Source organism: Vicia villosa, linkage group LG3 (genome assembly GCF_029867415.1).
Source record: "Vicia villosa cultivar HV-30 ecotype Madison, WI linkage group LG3, Vvil1.0, whole genome shotgun sequence".
Classification (NCBI taxonomy): Eukaryota; Viridiplantae; Streptophyta; class Magnoliopsida; order Fabales; family Fabaceae; genus Vicia; species Vicia villosa.
Genome location: NC_081182.1, coordinates 57,694,588 through 57,713,901, shown reverse-complemented (window position 1 = coordinate 57,713,901; position 19,314 = coordinate 57,694,588).

Below are 19,314 nucleotides of genomic sequence, written 5' to 3'. Positions count from 1 at the left end.
GTTGAATTAAAAAATAAGGTCGATGTTGGGGATCGAACCCTAGCTCAGCGGGATGCCAGCAATATCCCTTACCAGCTGCGCTAAGACGCTTAGTTGAAATCAGAATGAAACACGCGTAATATACATGAATTAAATAATAAAGTTTAAACAAAAAAAGGTTTCGCGCCCTGGTGTCTTCGTCTTCCTCCTGAAGACTGTTTTTCCTGCTACGAATTCGCTATGGTTTTGCTACGATTCTCTTCGTAGCTATAACCTGCAAGGCTTCAAAATCATCATGAAAACCTCAAATTAAAAGCCCAGATCAATTATATGTTAATCCCTAAGCATGAAAACACCACTGGTTTTGGGTAATTCGGCCTCTAATCGCATAGCCCCAATTCACGATCCAAGAACCCTAACCATGGTGTAACATGGTTCCTGCACTTAAACACCAATTAAATTGTACAGAAAGATTGCCAACCTAATTCCAAACATGAGTGTGCATTCAAATGCAATTTATGATGCACATATATATATATATATATATATATGAATTCGAAATTAAAAAAAATCATTACAAACCGTGACCGTGTGAGCACGATTTCGGAGCTGCCAAGCTTTAGGAGCGATTGGGAAACTTTCCTGGACCTCCAAGGATTGTCTCTGAGTCTTCAATAATCTCTGAATCCTTCTTAAGCACTAGAACCGACTTGGATTTTTTCTTGAACTTATGGAGGTTGGAATACGATTTTTTGGGCAGAAATCCCAATCCTTGAGGTCTGAGCATGCCATGTATTTATAATAGAACCAATTAGGTCAATAATTATAGACAAAATCTTGATGAATCAAAGATTGAAGTTTTTTTTGGAAAAATTGATTTGTAAAAACTTCTAAAATAGGCCAATTTCAATCCAATCTTTTACCAATCTTCTTTCCACGAAATTGAGTCAAATATATTGTCTAATTGATGATTGAATATGATTGGAATGCTTTTTCCAATCAAATATTTGCTAATTATCTTATTTATTTGAATTATATCATTTTTTAAATGAATAAAATTCAATATAAAAAATCAAATAATTAACACAAATTCGTGGCCTTGGGATTGGATCTCTTTGATGACTTGGGTAACAAGATTGGGCCAAAAAAGATTGGGTCCCTTTGCAAAAAGATTCATTTTGGAGCCTTTTATTTCACATTTTTTCCTTAAAAATGGTTCAACTTTGACAAGGCATATCTCCCTCAATTTTTAAGATACGGAGGAATTCTAGGACTTTTTTGAAAACTCAAGATGTCCTCTACAAGCCACTTTGGAAGCTTTTTTCCATGTGAGGATTTTATCTTGATAATATGGGCTTTGACAAAAAACTGCTTTTGGTTGACTTTCAAAAAGGACCTATAATCTTTTGATCCATATCTCTCAAATGAAGAATTTTTAGACTTGGCATGTGAGATACAAATGTTAGAACAAGATTTGTTCTGATTAATATTCTTAGTTTTGATGATAACAATGTATATGAATTGTGTATGAGATAATGTGGTACTCTAATACTATGCAATTTCCATTTCAGGAATTATATAAAGAGTATGCACAAAATCAGCGCAAGAAGCACTGACTCAGTAGGTTCAGCATGCAACATCAGAACATGGTTTGGCAAGACATCAGAAGATGGTCAAGCAGAACCAGAACATGGTCTATGAAAGCATCAGAAGAACTTGAGATCAGAAGCAGAAGCACTGAAGTTCTCATGGTATCACGCTAAGAAGCACTTCAAGGTCAGAAGACAAGAAGATGCTCTGCACCAAGCTGTTTGACTCTGATGATATTTAAATGTTGTTTACACAAACATCATATCAGAAGCAAGTACTAGCTGGCAGGCTACGCTGACTGACAAAAGAAACGTTGAAAGCTATTAAAGGCAACGTCAGTAGACACAGCGAAAGCAAGGCTCGAGGTAGTTGACAAAAGAGTGAAACATTAAATGCAATGTTGTACGGATCACGCAAAGCATTAAATGCTCCCAACGGTCATCTTCTCAAACGCCTATAAATATGAAGTTCTGATGAGAAGCTATGTTACGAATTCTGAATACAACACTTGCGCAAAATATACAGAAACGCTGTCAAATTCAAAAAGCTCTCAAACTTCATCTTCAACCTCACTACATTGCTGTTGTAATATATTAGTGAGATTAAGCTTAAACTTAAGAGAAAATCACAGTTGTGATAATAGCTTTATAAGAAGCATTGTAACTCTTAGAATTTGTTTACATTAAGTTGTAAGAACTAGAGTGATCAGGTTGTTGATCAGTATACTCTAGAAAGTCTTAGAGGGTATCTAAGCAGTTTGTTCCTAGAGTGATCAGGTTGTGATCAGTATACTCTAGAAGACTTAGAAGTTGTATAAGTGGAAAACCATTGTAATCTTGTGTGATTAGTGGATTAAATCCTCAGGTGAGGTAAATCACTCCAAGGGGTGGACTGGAGTAGTTTAGTAAACAACGAACCAGGATAAAAATCATTGTGAAATTTGTTTTTATCTTACAATCTTAAAAGCTACACTTATTCAAACTCGCCCTTTCTAAGTGTTTTTTCTATCCTTCAATTGGCATCAGAGCGCCGGTTCTAAGGTGCAAGCACTTAACCGTGTTTAGAAAAGATTCAGGAAGAGAAAAACGCTTAAGTCAAGATGTCTGGTGAAAATCCAACAAATACATCTACATCTGGCTCTGCTGAGCAATACAATGGAAATGGTAACAATGGTTATACTAGACCACCAGTATTTGATGGTGAAAACTTTGAATACTGGAAAGATAAACTTGAAAGTTACTTCCTTGGTCTAGATGGTGACTTATGGGATCTGCTGATGGATGGTTAAAAACATCCAGTGAAAGCTACTGGTGTAAAGCTTACAAGACAAGAAATGAATGATGATCAAAAGAAGCAATTCAAAAATCATCATAAGTGTAGGACTGTTTTGCTGAATGCTATCTCTCATGCTGAATATGAGAAGATATCTAACAGTGAAACTGCCTAGGATATATATGAGTCATTGAAAATGACCCATGAAGGAAATTCCCAAGTCAAGGAGACTAAAGCTCTTTCCTTGATCCATAAATAGGAAGCCTTCAAGATGGAGGATGATGAAAATATTGAGAAGATGTTCTCAAGATTTCAAACGCTAACTGTTGGATTGAGAGTTCTTGACAAGGGATACACAAGGGTTGATCATGTCAAGAAGATCATCAGAAGCTTGCCAAGAAGATGGGGTCCTATGGTGACTGCTTTCAAAATTGCCAAGAATCTGAATGAAGTCTCTCTTGAAGAATTGATCAGTGCTCTGAGGAGTCATGAAATTGAGCTGGATGCTAATGAACCTCAGAAGAAAGGTAAGTCTATTGCGTTAAAATCTAATTATAAAAAATGCACTAACACTTTTCAGGCTGAAGAAGTAGATTCTGAAGAATCAAAATCAGAAGAAGAAGATGAACTATCCATGATCTCCAGAAGGGTAAACCATCTCTGGAAGAGCAAGCAAAGGAAGTTCAAGAGCTTCAGAAGTTCAAAGAAGCCTGAAAGAGGAGAATCTTCTGGAGGCATAAGATCTGACAAGAAGAAGGTCATCTGCTATGAGTGCAATGAGCCTGGACACTTCAAGAATGAATGTCCAAAACTTCAGAAGGAGAATCCCAAGAAGAAGTTTCATAAGAAGAAAGGTCTTATGGCAACATGGGATGATTCAGAATCAGAATCAGAATCAGACTCTGAAGGTGAGCAGGCAAACCTTGCACTGATGGCGACAGTGAATGACGGATCAGAATCTACATCAGAATCAGATTCTGAAGAGGTATTTTCTGAACTATCTAGAGAAGAGTTAGTTTCTAGTTTAACTGAACTTCTGGAACTCAAGGCTCATCTTAGTATCAAATACAAAAAGCTGAAAAAGATATTTGAATTTGAAACTAAGAAGCTGGAAGTGGAAAATTCTGAACTAAAGGAAAAAGTTTTAAAATTATCCAAAGATATTTGATCTCCTTCTGAATCAGAAAAATCCATTCCTAGTCTCAATCATATTCTGAAAGAATATGACTCGAGCTTCAGAAAGTTCCTATCCAGAAATATTGGCAGAAGTCATCTTGCTTCTATGATATATGGTGTTTCTGGAAACAAAAGGATTGGCGTTGGCTATGAGGGTGATACCTCACAAAAATTTGAACTTGTTGATGATTTGAAAATCACATACAAGCCATTGTATGATCAGTTCAAATATGGCCACTCACATGATATTAGGCTCACTTCACATGCCAAAAGTTTTAACACTTCACACACCAAGAAGCATGTGACACAACCTAAAAAATATCATGCTGCCAAACCTAAAGAATATCATGTTGTTCCTCCTGTTACTTATCATGCTAAACCCAAGTTCAATCAGAACTTGAGGAAAACTAACAAGAAAGGACCCAAGAAACTGTGGGTACCTAAGGAGAAGATAATTTATGTTGCAGATATCATTAGCAGCAAAGAAGACAAAGCACAAAATGTCATGGTACCTGGACTCTGGGTGCTCGCGACACATGACGGGAAGAAGGTCTATGTTCCAAGACCTGGTGCTTAAATCTGGTGGAGAAGTCAAGTTTGGAGGAGATCAGAAGGGCAAGATTATTGGCTCTGGAACCATAAGTATTGGTAACTCTCCTTCCATAACTAATGTACTTCTTGTAGAAGGATTAGCGCATAACTTATTCTCCATAAGTCAATTAAGTGACAATGGTTATGACATAATCTTCAATCAAAAGTCTTGCAAGGCTGTAAGTCAGAAGGATGGCTCAATCCTATTTACAAGCAAGAGAAAGAACAACATTTATAAGATTGATCTTTCAGATCTTGAGAAGCAGAAGGTGACTTGCCTTATGTCTGTTTCTGAAGAGCAATGGGTCTGGCACAGAAGATTAGGACATGCTAGTTTGAGAAAGATTTCTCAGATTAACAAACTAAATCTAGTCAGAGGACTCCCAAATCTGAAATACAAATCAGACGCTCTTTGTGAAGCATGTCAGAAGGGCAAGTTTTCCAAACCTGCATTCAAATCTAAGAATGTTGTCTCTTCCTCAAGGCCGTTAGAACTTCTGCACATTGATCTGTTTGGACCAGTCAAAACAACATCTGTCAGAGGGAAGAAATATGGATTAGTCATCCTATATGATTATAGCCGCTGGACATGGGTAAAGTTCTTAAAACACAAGGATGAGTCTCATTCAGTGTTCTTTGAATTCTGCACTCAGATTCAATCTGAAAAGGAGTGCAAAATCATAAAGGTCAGAAGTGATCATGGTGGTGAATTTGAGAACAGATTCTTTGAGGAGTTCTTCAAAGAAAATGGTATTGCCCATGATTTCTCTTGCCCTAGAACTCCATAGCAAAATGGAGTTGTAGAGCGAAAGAATAGGACTCTACAAGAAATGGCCAGAACCATGATCAATGAAACCAATATGACTAAGCACTTCTGGGCAGAAGCAATAAACACTGCATGTTATATTCAGAATAGAATCTCTATAAGACCTATTCTAAATAAGACTCCTTATGAATTGTGGAAGAACAGAAAGCCCAACATTTCATATTTTCATCCTTTTGGATGTGTGTGTTTTATTCTGAATACTAAAGATCATCTTGGTAAGTTTAATTCTAAGGCAAAAAAATGTTTCCTTCTTGGATATTCTGAACGCTCTAAAGGCTACAGAGTATACAATACTGAAACATTGGTTGTAGAAGAATCAATCAATATTAGATTTGATGATAAGCTTGGTCTTGAAAAGCCAAAGCAGTTTGAGAATTTTGCAGATATAGATATTGATATATCAGAAGCTGTAGAACCAAGAAGCAAAGTTTCAGAAGCTGAAAATCTCAGAAGCAAAGAATCAGAAGATCAAGTTGCTTCATCTTTAGAGAATCTCAGAATTTCTGAAGAGCCAACCATCAGAAGAGCTTCTAAACTCACCTCAGCTCACTCAGAAGATGTGATCCTTGGAAAGAAAGATGATCCTATCAGAACCAGAGCATTCCTTAAGAACAATGCAGAATGTCAATTAGGTCTTGTTTCTTTGATCGAGCCAACTTCTGTTGATCAAGCTCTAGAAGATCCAGACTGGATAATTGCTATGCAAGAAGAACTAAATCAGTTTACAAGGAATGATGTATGGGATCTTGTTCCTAGACCAAAAGGATTCAACATCATTGGTACAAAATGGGTCTTCAGAAACAAGCTTAGTGAGAAGGGAGAAGTGGTAAGAAACAAAGCCAGACTGGTGGCTCAGGGATATAGTCAACAAGAAGGAATTGACTATACTGAAACCTTTGCACTAGTGGCCAGGTTAGAATCTATTCGCTTATTAATTTCTTTTGCCACTCAGCATAACATCACTTTGTATCAGATGGATGTTAAGAGTGCCTTCTTAAATGGTTATATAGATGAGGAAGTCTATGTCCACCAACCTCCTGGTTTTGAATAAGTCTCCAGAACATGTTTTCAAACTTAAGAAATCATTGTATGGATTGAAGCAAGAACCTAGAGCTTGGTATGAAAGATTAAGTTCTTTCCTTCTGGACAATGGTTTCACTAGAGGACAAGTGGATATGACTCTCTTCTGTAAAACATCTAAGAAGGACATTTTAATTTGTCAAATTTATGTTGATGATATTATTTTTGGAACATCTAATGCTTCACTTGGAAAGGAGTTTGCTAAGTCTATGCAGGCTGAATTTGAAATGAGTATGATGGGTGAACTCAAGTATTTTCTTGGGATTCAAATCAATCAAACTTCTGATGGAACTTATGTTCATCAAACAAAGTATGTGAAAGAACTTCTGAAGAAGTTTAATCTTTCAGAAAGCAAAGAAGCCACAACTCCTATGCATCCAACGTGTGTTCTAGGTAAGGAGGAGGTAAGTAAGAAGGTAGATGAGAAGTTGTACAGAGGTATGATTGGATCTCTTCTATATTTAACTGCTTCTAGACTTGACATTCTATTCGGTGTTTGTTTGTGCACTAGATTCCAATCAGATCCTAGAGAATCTCACTTAACTGCTGTTAAGAGAATTCTGAGGTATCTGAAAGGTACTACTAATGTTGGTTTAGTCTACAGAAAATCTAAAGAATACAACTTAGTAGGATTTTGTGATGCTGACTATGCTGGAGATAGAATTGAAAGGAAAAGTACTTCTGGAAGTTGTCAATTTCTAGGAAGTCATCTGATCTTTTGGTACAGCAAGAAGCAAGCTACCATTGCTCTCTCAACAACAGAAGCAGAATATGTTGCTGCTGCTGGTTGTAGCACGCAAATGCTCTGGATGAAGAGTCAGCTAGAAGATTATCAAATATACGAGAGTAACATCCCTATCTTCTGTGATAATACTTCTGCCATATGTTTATCTAAGAATCCTATCTTACATTCCAAAGCTAAACATATTGAGATTAAACATCATTTCATTAGGGACTATGTTCAGAAGGGTGTTCTCTCTTTAAACTTTGTGGATACAGACCATCAATGGGCTGATATCTTTACAAAACCCCTTGCTGAAGATAGGTTTAAGTTTATTCTGAACAATATCAGTATGGATTTATGCCTAGAATGAGAAGATGAGAAGATCTAATGTATGGTTAAATTCTGAAATGTGTTGGGATTATGTGTATATAAGAAGTTCTGACAATGATCAATTAGAAGTTCTGATTATGTTATTACTAACGTTTCATTATCTAAGTTGATTGAGAATCTCTTTTAAAGTAAAACAGCTGTCACCAGTTCTCCAGAAAATGAACACGTGTTCACTATTTTTGGACAAGCATGCATGCAGTTGAGGAGACGCCGCCCTAGGTAACTGTGCAAATCATTTCATTTTGTCACTTTATCTCTCCTAATGTCATATCTCATTAAATGCAAATTGATGTCATGTTTTTCTGTAATCATTTCACTTAAACCATTTTGCAGTTTTTTTTCCAACCTTTTATATACTCCCCTTCATCTTCATTTCATCTTTTTCACTCTCTCTCTCTCTTCATTCGTCCCTCTCTTTTTGCATTCATCGCATAAACCCTAGTTTGTGTCTGAAACTTAGCATATCATCATGAATCCTTCATCAAGTTCCTCAAATCAAGCAGAAATGTCTTCCACTCAACTGGTTTTGAGCAAGCGAGGTTTTGCTCCATTGAAGACCTGTTCCATTCCTACTGCAGAGATGGAAGTTCTTTGTGAGTCTTCAGTGGACTTTGAAAATCTGAGAGCACATGGTTTCAAACCTGAAGCAAAGACAATGGCACAAGGTTGGACCAATTTATCCGGCTCTTGTAAGAGATTTCTGGGCTCATGCAACAGTTACTCCAACTGCAATCATCTCCTTCGTGTTAGGGCATGAAGTTGTGATTACTGAGAAGTTGATAAGGAAGTTGTACAACCTGGATGATGAAGAAGGATGTACTGGTCCACTTCCTGCCAGGGTTAGTTGGCCACAGGTTGAAGGACAAATATCTTATGCAACTGGTCTTCAATCTCACCAAACTAGTACATTGAGGGCGTTCTATCAAGTCTGGGCTGAAATTATTCTGGGATCTCTTCATCATAGAAGAAGATCATTATCCTCCATGTACATTAGTCCTGATCACAAATACACTCTCTTCTGCATTGGAAGAAGAATTGAACTAAACATCTCCAACATTCTGTTTCAGAATCTGAAGATGGCTATTGAAGAGTCAAGAGATGAAGAACGTGAGAAGTATCCTCATCTTCAAAGAAATACTATTCCTTTCTCCAGAATGATCTCAGACATTCTGATAGAAAGTGATTTGATGGACTCTCTAAAGACTATTGGAACGTTTAGATTCTTTGGAGCCATTCAAGGGCATGTCATCAATGCTTTTGATCTGCTAAGACTGGAACTTATCACGAAGGTAACTTCGGTTCCTGTAATCTCCCCAGATATTCTAACCAGAAGGATTCCGGTTGAAGGCTTTGCTACCTTGTTCCAAGCAGAACTTCACAAGGCTGTTAAGCAATACTTGGAAGCTTCTGTAAGAACTCAATCTTCTGTTGATCCTGCGTGGATTCGTGGAAGAGTGCTTCCTTCTCTGGCTGACCTTCAGAAGAAGGATCAGAAGAAGCGAGAAGCAAGGCTAAAAAGAAAGGCTCAAGAAGAAGAAGTCAAGAAAGCCAAGAAGCAAAGGGTCACCTTTGATCCTGTCAAAGTAAACTCTCCAGAATTTCAAGACCAGCGCATCAGGGAATCATTCCGTACTGTAAGAACTACAAATTTTCCCAGGCAAGTATACCAACCACCTCCTTCTGAACCTCAATCTTCCATCCAACCTTCTCCTTCTGAACCTCACAACACCTTCACCATTCTAAATCCTCCTCAACCATCTCTTTCTACACCTGTTTTGAACCCCACTCCACTAAATGTCTATCCTCCCACACCCACTGATATACCATCCTCATAAACCATCTCCACAGATATTCCATCCTCTTCAACCACTGCAGCTCCACTTCTCTATCCCATCCCTTTCCTATCAGAAAATCCAACCCATACTGCCTTCTCTACCCTGACTACAAATTCACTTTCAATCCTCCTGAACCTGAACCTCATATCTACCTGGAGTTGTTCAAACAAGAAGTTATCAGTAGGCTGGATCTCTTGAAAGATGTCTTCTTCAATGATCTTGATGATGTTTCTACTAGAAACCTCTGGAGAAGCTTTCACCAAGATTTTCAGGTGGGAGCTATGGCTGTTCAGAAGAGACTAGTGGTTGCTGCACCTGGTTATGCTGGATATCTTCTTGAAGTTGATAATGGTGTATATTATCATCCCATCAGAAACAGGAGAGTTCTTGAGGAGAAGGTGTTTGTTGATGAGTTGCTGGACAATCCTTGCAGGGAGATTGTGGTCTGGAGACCTAAGTATCCAGTTCTGACTGGAGACTTCAAGTCCTTGTTTGACTTTCTGAGGGAAAATCCTTCTGAGGAAGACCCCAATTTGGTCATTCCAGAAGTTGTTGACCCGCCAGAAGTTGAAGGTCCTTCTGCTCCAAGGAATCTTGCTGCCATTCTTCAAGCTCTTGACAATGGAGATTCTGATCTTCCTGCTCCTGAGTATGAAGAAGATGCTGATATGGGAGAAGCTGATGCTGAAGATCATCCTGCTGAGTTTATTCCTGTTGAGGAAAATCAAGATGATGATCTCACAATGGAAGCTGCTGTTGGGAATGCTGTCCCTCTGAACAGAAGTTGTGAAGCTTCTTCTGGTGAACCCTCTCTTCTGGTGAAGACTCTAGAGGTAATTTAGAAGAACCAAGCTGAGTTAGCTTCTCGTATGGACAAGCAAGAAGACACCAATGCTGAGTTCCGCTCTTTCATGGAGAGGCAGACTGAGAGCAATGCTGGGATTCATGACATGCTGGCCAAGATTATGTCTAAGCTAGGGTCGTCTTAGTCCTTTTGTGTCTTAGTAGTTTCTCTTTGTTTCTTGCATCTGTCTTCTATGCATTTTCCTTGTACTTTCTGATATTTCTCTTTTTACAATCAATGAAAGTTATCCTTCTTTTCTCTCATAATTGTTTTGTTTTTCATCTGAAACTTTTGTGTTTTTGATGTTATGACAAAAAGGGGGAGAAAATGTGATAAATGATCTGATTTATATTATCAGTTGCTGGGAGAAAGTCTCCACATTTCTAACAAGAAATTGCAAGTTCTATGTCTTTGAGTGTTTTGCAGGAAGTGAAGATTTTTTTAAAAGCTCAACATGAGAAGCAAAGACATGGGAAAAAGCAATTCTGTATGGAATCAAGCTCATGGAAACTGAAGCAAGCTGAGTGTTGTGAAGCTTCAAGATCAGAAGCAAGAAGGAAGAATGTTATGATATTATGATGATAGAATATGCTCTAACTCATTCTTATTCCTTATATGTTCTGATGCATGTTTTAGTTCTAAATATGCTCTGAAACATTATTGTTTTTGCTCTGATACATATTATATGTTCTGATACATATATTATGTTCTGATTCATTCATGCTCTGACTTTTGTCGTTTAGTTTATTCTGTAACATTTCAGGATGTAGAGAAGCTCTGATGATGCTCTTGTACATTCAACAATGTTCTGATACAATCTAGCATGCAATGATTCAAGAAGAAATTCAAGCTCTGAAGCTATCCTATGGAAGCAAGAATCAGAAGCCATGAATGTTCTGAAGATCTAAGCATATGTGATCGTCTCAACTGAAATGGAAAATACTCAGGGAAGTCCTTTATTTATAAATTTCTTCTAGTATTTATTTCAGGGGGAGATTATTTATCTCAGGGGAAGATTGTTAATCTCAGGGGGAGACATATTCACACACTATGTTTATATGCTTATGCTATAGTTGTGTAATTGTCTTTAGCCGTCTGATATTCTGATTGCAAATTCATATCATTTATATATGTTTTTGTCATCATCAAAAAGGGGGAGATTGTTAGAACAAGATTTGTTCTGATCAATATTCTTAGTTTTGATGATAACAATGTATATGAATTGTGTATGAGATAATGTGGTACTCTAATACTATGCAATTTCCATTTCAGGAATTATATAAAGAGTATGCACAAAATCAGCGCAAGAAGCACTGACTCAGTAGGTTCAGCATGCAACATCAGAACATGGTCTGGCAAGACATCAGAAGATGGTCAAGCAGAATCAGAACATGGTCTATGAAAGCATCAGAAGAACTTGAGATCAGAAGCAGAAGCACTGAAGTTCTCATGGTATCACGCTAAGAAGCACTTCAAGGTTAGAAGACAAGAAGATGCTCTACACCAAGCTGTTTGACTCTGATGATATTCAAACGTTGTTTACACAAACGTCAGATCAGAAGCAAGTACTAGCTGGCAGGCTACGCTGACTGACAAAAGGAACGTTGAAAGCTATTAAAGGCAACGTCAGTAGACACAGCGAAAGCAAGGCTCGAGGTAGTTGACAAAAGAGTGAAACATTAAATGCAATGCTGTACGGATCACGCAAAGCATTAAATGCTCCCAACGGTCATCTTCTCAAACGCCTATAAATATGAAGTTCTGATGAGAAGCTATGTTACGAATTTTGAATACAACACTTGCGCAAAATATACAGAAACGCTGTCAAATTCAAAAAGCTCTCAAACTTCATCTTCAACCTCACTACATTGTTGTTGTAATATATTAGCGAGATTAAGCTTAAACTTAAGAGAAAATCACAGTTGTGATAATAGCTTTATAAGAAGCATTGTAACTCTTAGAATTTGTTTACATTAAGTTGTAAGAACTAGAGTGATCAGGTTGTTGATCAATATACTTTAGAAAGTCTTAGAGGGTATCTAAGTAGTTTGTTCCTAGAGTGATCAGGTTGTGATCAGTATACTCTAGAAGACTTAGAAGTTGTCTAAGTGGAAAATCATTGTAATCTTGTGTGATTAGTGGATTAAATCCTCAGGTGAGGTAAATCACTCCAAGGGGGTGGACTGGAGTAGTTTAGTTAACAACGAACAAGGATAAAAATCATTGTGAAATTTGTTTTTATCTTACAATCTTAAAAGCTACATTTATTCAAACCCCCCCTTTATAAGTGTTTTTTCTATCCTTCAACAAAGTTGTAGAAAATTCAATTTCCTTCAAATTGAGCTTTGGATAGAAAATTTCTGATGTTCCATGTGAAAGTTATGGCTGGTCAAAGTTCAGTTGACTTTAGGTCAAAAAACCCTAATTTAGAAACTTTAGGTTTTGTTGATTTCTGAACTTTCCTTGATGAATCATGATCAATCCTTGATCAAATGATGAATGAAACTTCAAAATAAGGATGTTGACCAAAAATCATGAATTTTGACTGTACTTTGACTACAGTTGACTTTTAGGTCAAACTAGTCGACTGTTGACTTTCTGAGCAATTGACTGAGCAATCATTGGAATTGAAGCGTGAATTTTGTCATAGAGATCATTTGAAACATCATAAGCCTTATGAAGTCCCTTACAGACCTTGATTCATTCATTTTCTTCAGAGAATTTAAAACCCTAGTTCAGGAGGTCATTGTCTAGGATAGTGCGCCCTTGAGTGTTGAACTTTGGTATGAGTTTTGAAAGGTGAAATGAGATGGGCAAATTTTGGGGTATGACACACGTGCCCGTTCATGACGCACATATGCGTGTTGGGCAGTCCTCCCATGTATATCTTTATCTGGCCCGTGAGTCATAATGTCAGCATTGTAAAAACATCTACTTAACTAATAGGTAGCCATACATAAACAATGAAATATAAATAAACAAGAAATTAAAAAAAATACTTTTTCCGTAGATGCGCCTATGGAAGTATGTTAGCTTCAAAAATATTTGGTGCTTCCGTAGATGGACCTACGGAAGTATGTTAGTTTAAAAAACATTGGGTGCTTCCATAGATGGATCTACGGAATTCCCTAACGTCCATCTCTTCCATAGATGGATCTACGGAAGCAACTGAAACTCAAAAACGCAACAATAGCGTTTGAGTACTGTTCCAGCCACCACAAACTCTATTTTTGTGGCTTGATCGTCCGTTTAAAATGTCAAACAACCCCTACATTGTCTCTAAACACTATTGCTAAACTTATCAATTCATTTCTACATATAAATATTACATTCTAATTCAATTTCAAAACTACTCTAAAATAACTAAAAATTCCAAAAACTTACCGATTAAAATATCGCTTTGAACTTGAAAGCGATTTGAAATTGATGTTGACAACGTAGCCGTACTTGATATCTCTTTTGAGGTAAGGGAAATATAGTTTGGGGTTGAGAGAGTATGAGGTTTAAGAGAGATTGAGTTTGAAAATGTGAAGAATGGGGGAGGGGAAAGGTCTGGCGCGAGTTATAACATCAAACTTTTCCGTAGATGCATCTACGGAAGTTTTCCGTATGTGCATCTACGGAACAAAGCAACATTAAACAAAAAAGATATGCTTCCGGATATGCATTTTTGTCAATTTAGTGGTGCGTAAGAAGGGCATGGGGTATGTTGAGAAATCTTATAAATAAATAATTTTTGGGTTATTACCATTTTTGCCCCCTGCCATATAGACGACTTTTGGTTTAGCCCCCTGTAAATTTTTTTTTTGTAAAACTAACCTTGCCAAATGAAGATTCTATCGTTTTAGACCTCGCCAGCAAATGGCACATGCCATTTGCTTATGTGGCATGCTGATTGTGTAATTCTTTTATTTTTTTAATTTTTAAAATTCAAATATGCTGACGTGTAATTATATTTTTTTATTTTTTATTATTTTTAATTCCACGTAATATTTATTTTTTTAATTATTTTTTTTATTTTTTTAATTTTTTTTCTTTTTTTATTTTTTATTTAACGTAATATATTATTTTATTTTTTATTTATTTTAACGTAATATATTATTTTATTTTTTATTTATTTTGATATTATTAAAATTCAAAACACATAAAATTTTAAAAAATTTGCTTCACATGGGACTTGAACCCACTCCCCTCCACCTTGACCACTACACTATGACAATTGCCTTGTTAATATTACACATGATACTTATATGTAGTAAACATATCAATACATTGAATTAATTTGCCTTGTAGTTTAAATACATTTAGATAATTAATATTTTAATTATTTTAATATTAAGAATTATTAAATTTATTTTAACTAATTTCTGATTCTAAGTGCTTTTTTTATTATAATATATACTATTAAAATGTGTTTTGATGTACGATTATTTTTAAAATGATATGTAAGAATAAATTAAGATAAATTTAGAAATAAAATAAAATAATAAACTATAGTATATATTTTGAAATAATTTGAAAAATTAATTCCATTTTATTTATCCAAATTATACTATATATTATAAATTAATTTCAGTTTATTATTATATGCTATATATTATAAAAAGCACTTAAAACAAAACATTAAAACTGGAAATTAATTAAAATAAATCTAATAGTTGTTAATATTAAAATAATTAAAATATTAATTTTTCAAATGTATTTAAAACATTAATTACAAAATATTTTTAAAGAGAACATGTGAAATACTATGTATTGACAATGTTTACTACATATAAATATCATGTGAAATATTAACAAACAAATTTTTATAGTGTAGTGTTAAAGGCTCAAGCATTTGAGTGGAGGGGAGTGCTTAATAATAGTTTCAATTTATTTATTAGAATAAAATTATATATTTAGGAGAATAATTTATAATTTAAGTTTATATTAGTTTCGATTTATATATATATATATATATATATATCTATATATATATATATATAATTTAATTATTTAAATTAATATATTTAAATTATTTCAATTAGTTTCAGTTTATTTTATATATATTATTTCTGTTTAGTTATTTTATATATAATTAATTTCAGTTTATTATACGATTAAAGTAAAATTTATAATTAAGTGATAACGAAGTGATAATAATATGTGCATTGTGTAAAAATGTTACAAGTAAATTTATATGGCCTAGTGGTAAGTGCATTGGTGGTAAGGAGTTAAAGGGCATGAGTTCAAGTTTTACTTGAGACAAATTTTTTTAGACTTTTTTAAAATTTTGAATTTTAACAAATAAATTAATAAAATAAATAATAAATAAACAAATAATTAAAATAAAATAAAAAATAAATAAAATAAATATTACGTGGAATTAAAAATAATAAAAAATAAAAAATATAATTACACGTCAGCATATTTGAATTTTAAAAAATTAAAAAATTAAAAGAATTACACAACCAGCATGCCACATAAGCAAATGACATGTGCCATTTGCTGGCGAGGTCTAAAACGACAGAATCTTCATTTGGCAAGGTTAGTTTTACAAAAAAAAAATTTATAGGGGGATAAACCAAAAGTCGCCTATATGGCACGGGGCAAAATGGTAATAACCCATAATTTTTTTATTTTTGAGTTTGTTTGTCTCGAGATATTTTAACGCAAAATTTCAATACACTTTTGAAACTCTTAGCCACCTTTCAAATTTTCATTTGTGCCTTTGTTTTCGGATATACACATCAGGAAGTACTTTTTCTTAATAAAATTTGTTTTTTCGGGAGGTGCATCTATGGACGAAATAGATGATGAGGTGGTTGAAGGGTTTAATGATTGTGAGGATGATATAGCTATTGCTTTTGTAGATGTATTTGATGGGAGTTGATGTAATTGTACCTATAAATGAAGGGAACATAGTTGCAGGATTAGTAGGTCAGCCTAAAAAGAAAATTGAAGATGATGAATATTGGAGTGATAAATTGGACAGCTCATATCCAGATGAATCTGGTGATGATGAAAGACTCAAGTTTGAAAGGTTTAGGAAAGAAAAGCTCAATAAGGACTACAAGTTTAAGTGGGGGTATGGAATTTAACTCTCTTGTTAATTTTAGAGAGGCAATATGTGAGTGGTCAGTGTTAAATGGTAGGTGTAACACCCTTCTAAACCCCGCGGAAATTAATAAAATAATTCAGAGTAAAACATGAAAACAAGGGTGCCACAATTCAATTTAAAACAAATTGTCATAAATCAATTGTCATGCTTCACTTAGGGGAAAATCATCCATTTAACCAAATCATGTTTCTATACAGCGGAACATTAATCAACAGATAAGCATAACATCACCTATGCAATATCCCACAAAATTACTCCAATAAAAACAAAATAGAGTATCATCATAAACTCTAAACTAACGTTCCCCCCAGTGTTACAATATCAGAGCATGACACCGACGCTATACCAAACGAACTGACTCATGAGCTAATCCTCACCGAGCCAAAAGCCGCTACTCGCCAATCTGAAATCATCAAAGTAAGGGTGAGTCTCATCACAGTTAACAAATATTATTGCATCTTAAATAACAACACATCATAGTTATATTATTCACCCAACTCATCATATTCAGATTATCAGGAACATCTATCGTTTACACAAACATCAACGGAACACATCTTTCAAACAGGCAATCATACTCAACATTAATTCAACAAAACACACAACCAACACATCATCAATATTTATAACACTGGAATACATCCAATCATGTTATAAAGTATGCATATGTATGAACTGACACTATGCATGTGGTACCAAAATTCGTGAATCATATTCACAGGACTTCTCTCCACGATACTGCCCTTTAATCGCTCACACCCCACATGGGCACACGATTAACCTCATCGCTCACACCCCCATGGGCACACGATGACTGCTTACTAATCTCCGCACAATGGGAATTAGCCACCAACGATCCACTCATCAACGGGATCCATCATCAAATGCATATGAATGAATGAAAAACACATAACATACTTAAAAACATCATCGAATCACGATGAACAACTCATCTCAACACCACATCACCAATAAGTATGCACATGTTTTTCAACATCATTCATTCACAATCAATCATCATCATCATCATCATCATCATTAAAGAACATACATGTGTCCACATCAATCATCATCATTAATAAGAAGAACACACATGTATCCACATCATTCCAAAACAAATCAATCAACATCATACAATTCTCAGCAATTCATCACATCATAATGTTTCTCAAAACAACATCTTATATTGTCACATTTTATCACATATGTCCACAATATATCATCCAATTAAACAAATCATCACATGATTAATATTTCAACGTAGCATGTATTTAACACATCTCATCACGTACATGTACAATACATCATTCACCAAGAAATAAAATCATATTTAAAATAATTGGATTCACACCTCATTCCATCATTTAAACACGTAGGCTATCTCATAAGATTCATCGTGCTCGAAACGGCACTAAAAACGGACCTACGGTTCGAAAGTTACACATCATTTAACTTTTCCAAGAAAACAACTAACGCTACAGCACGCGGCGCAACCAAGACTTCGCGGCGCGACCTGAAGCACACAAGCACGTTCGCGGCGCCAACCTATGCACGCGGCGCGATGCGAGAAAACAAGTACGCCTTCGCGGCGCCAACACTAGGACGCGGCGCGAACTAGCGATTTCGCAGACTATCGGGTCTGCGTCAGATCCTGCGATCTGACTCAATCTGAGTCCAAAACTGTCTCTAAACGTCATATATAGGCAGTTAATCATCAATTGCATCACTATTCATCATCACACATCAAAACAACACATAATCTATAAATAATTCATGCAATTTTCATCAATTCATAACCTTCCTAAACCTAACATATGATCCAATTGACTCAACAACATCCCTAATCAATATTATTATCTAAGAACACGATAATAGATGATAACCAGAGAGTCCCCCCTTACCTTAGCCAAGAGTTTTTGATCTTTGGTCCTCTTCCTCTTTGGTTCCTCTTTACGTTCCTCATCCCTTCTCTTCCACTTCTCATTTTTCACTTTCTGACTCTTTTCCTCAATTCCCAATTTTCCTTATTTTATGAAACATAACATTTTAATTAGTAAAGGCTTTACTAACATAGTACCCCCTCTTTACTAACACCACACTTGGCCCAATAGCCTATCTCATATTTCTTTCCAAATAATTCCACAAAATACTGAATAATTCCAAATAATAATTTAATTTCCAATTAAATTAAATTTAGAAAATATGGGGTGTTACAACTCTCCCCCACTAAAGAGTTTTCGTCCTCGAAAACATACCTCCAGTAACCAGCTCGTATAAGAGTCCTCCACCGTACTCTTCAGCTCCCAATTAACATTACCATCGGTCAATCCTAAAAATCTATCTGACATCACCAACAGGGAACATGTTTCATACATTCAAATCCCAATTCTTACGTCGCATTTGACCATCAAAAGTTGTACCACTCATTATATCTCTAAAAGGTTAACTACAATAGAACGTTGAGGCATAACCTATACAATACACTCCACAACTGAGTAATACAACTACACAATCCATAGTATGATCACACTTGATCAACAATGCAGTAATGAATTCCATCTACCAACATACCAACCTTAGACACCCTCTTCCATCTGAGCGATAAAATAATACTTACATTTTTCACCAGCTGCTTCCTTCAAGGAACTCAACTGTAATATTCATATATCATCGGATTTTCAACTTTCTGACTCCTCTTAAGTCACACCAGCAATTATCCAACACGTTACATTCCGCTTTTCCGCATTACTCTGATTACTCATCACCATCATCTATACCAAATAGATTTTCTGAGTTTTACCCGATTCCGCCTCCCTTTACTCATTCGTTTTCAAGAATCATTCTTCATCATTCATGGTACTAATCTACCATTTAGCAATCCTTACTCGCATCCAACGAACCAATTCC